Source organism: Ictidomys tridecemlineatus, chromosome 3, assembly GCF_052094955.1.
Source record: "Ictidomys tridecemlineatus isolate mIctTri1 chromosome 3, mIctTri1.hap1, whole genome shotgun sequence".
NCBI classification, from domain to species: domain Eukaryota; kingdom Metazoa; phylum Chordata; class Mammalia; order Rodentia; family Sciuridae; genus Ictidomys; species Ictidomys tridecemlineatus.
In genome coordinates, this window is record NC_135479.1 from 22,163,779 (window position 1) to 22,166,442 (window position 2,664).

The following is a 2,664-nucleotide window of genomic DNA, read 5'->3' on the forward strand; positions in this document are numbered from 1 at the left end:
TCTGTCTCATGTTTTTGACATTTAAATATTTTTATATCTTGATATTTTGGGTATAGCATTTGACCTATAGCACATACCTTTCTTGGCAATGTAAGGAAGTAGAATATTTTATGGATTACCTTTATTTTCTGCCTAATTTGAGGGTTGAATTAATATACTGTAGTTTATCATAAAGTGTAAGACTATATGGTCCATTCTTTTAGTATATAAAATAGCTTTTCATTAATATTTTACTTCATCAACAGAAATTTATTTATTTATTTAAAAATATTTTTTAGTTGTCAATGGACCTTTATTTTATTTATTTATATGTGGTGCTGAGAATTGAACTCATTGCCTCACCCATGCCAGGCAAGCGCTGTATCACTGAGCCACAACCCCAGCCCCAGACATTTATTTTTATTGAAACTTTTTATGTTTGAAGATATTGGATGAAATAAGCTTTTGAAATAGAAATCTTGTCAAGTAAAAATGAAAAGAGTTAATGCATGTAATAAACCAGGCTTGATAGCCTTTTTCTTTTCTCACAATATGTGACCCTAAATATTTTCTATCCAAAGACTCTTTATGTATCTCTAAATTTTAATATTTGTGTTATAATGTCTTATATTTGGTATGTTTGGGAAATGATATGGCCCACAGGATGACTTTCACAGGTAATGATTGGTAGCTTTCTTGGTAGATTTTATTTTAATAATATTGGATCTTTCTGAGTATATTTATTGTACAGCCTTCTGCCTTATAAACAAGGTCCATAACAAATGACATTATCTCAGTGACTCTAGGTCCTTCGTCTATTAAGAATGTATTGTTATGCAGTTTGTTCTCACAGGGAGTTTTAAACTATGTAGAACTGAATAACCCTACACTAAATGTTTCTAGGTTATTGTGCAGTTTTATTCTCTGTCTCTGTCTGTCTGTCTGTCTGTCTGTCTGTCTGTCTGTCTGTCTCTCTCTCTCTCTCTCTCTCTCTTGTTATTAGCTTCTGCTTTTGACACATAGATTTTTTTGTGGTAGCCATTTTTCATTTTCAGGTCCCTTTCCATGTTATAGATGGATATAGCCTGCAAATGGTGTTTACTTGCCCCCTACTATAAGCATATAGAGGTTGAAATGGCAAAGTTTTATGGAACCACAATCACATAAGGCCATTAGGTGCTGGTAGAACACAGTTTTTCAAAATTTTGATTTGTGTTTCCTATGATTTAATACGCTATTTCACACTTTTATGACTTGTTGATATTTTCACCTCATTCTGTATCTGGTAGTGCCTGCACATCTTTCAAGACTCTGCTCAGGCATCATCATGATGTCCTTCTTATGATGATTTCCCCTGTGCCTTCTATCCAGTCCCTCATCTCCCTTCACTTAGGTTAAGAGCCTCTCCCTTCTGCGTCTACCTCTACCACATTGTATTAAAATTATTTATTGATTTAAGCATTTATTTTTCCTCTGGTCTTTAGGCTTCTGGAGGGAGGGCATGGACTGTTTTATTTTTGTATGCTCAGTGCCAGGGACAGTTGCTGGTGCATAGAAGATCCCCCAGAGTTTGTTGCATTCAATTAGGAAAATAAAGCTGTAAAATAATTTTCATTATGTTTATCATGATGCATTGTCTAAATAATTTTTTTGAATAGGATATCGGTGCTAGAGATTCTTTATTACATACTCAGTAATTTTTTAAAGTACTTAAATAAGATAACTGTAAAAACAAAAATGTTACTGATTTTTTTTTACTACATTGTCACTTAAAACCAAATATCAGCTATTAAATTTACATAAGCAGATTTAAGGATCACATATTAATTCATTAAAATAAATTAGTAAGATATAGATGGCCCACAAAATCAGCATCAAGTTTTCCAGGGATACTTTTAAAATACATTACAGGTTGAGCATCTCTAATCCAAAATCTGAAACATTTTGGCCAGATTGGGGGGTGTGTACTGGGGAATTAAGCCCAGGAGCGCTCAATCACTGAGCCATATCCCCAGCCTTTTTAACTTTTTATTTTGAGACCAAGTCTCACTAAATTGCTTAGGGTCTTGCTAAATTGCTGAGGCTGGCTTTGAATTTGTAATCCTCTTGTCTCAGCATCCTGAGTTGCTGAGATTACAATTCTTTTATCTTGGAATATGACACATACATAATGAGATACCTTAGGAATGGGACCAAAGTCTAAACAAGACATTTATTTATGTTTCACATATACCTTATACACATAGCCTGACTGATTTTACAGAATATTTTAAGTACTCCTGCATTTTATTTTATTTTTTTAGTTGTTGATGGACTTTTATTTTATTTACTTATTTTTATGTGGTGCTGAGAATCAAACCAGTGCCTCACATGTGTGAGGCAAGTGCTCTACTGCTGAGCCACAACTCCAGCTCCTGCTCCTTCATTTTGAATTCTACAAGTCACATGAGGTTAGGGATGAATGGTTAGGGATTAGCAGTTCATGTGAGAAGTGATGTCTATTTGAGAGAATATTAATTTTTGGTATATCAGAATAATTTCCTGTCAAAGTAGACATACAGAATCAGAGGAAATGAACAAAATATCACCCTCACCTACCTATAAACATTGCTTATAGATATGGAGGTACATTACTAATAGAAATTAATTTCTTCGTGTCTGAAAACTGAAATAAATTTTGATAAT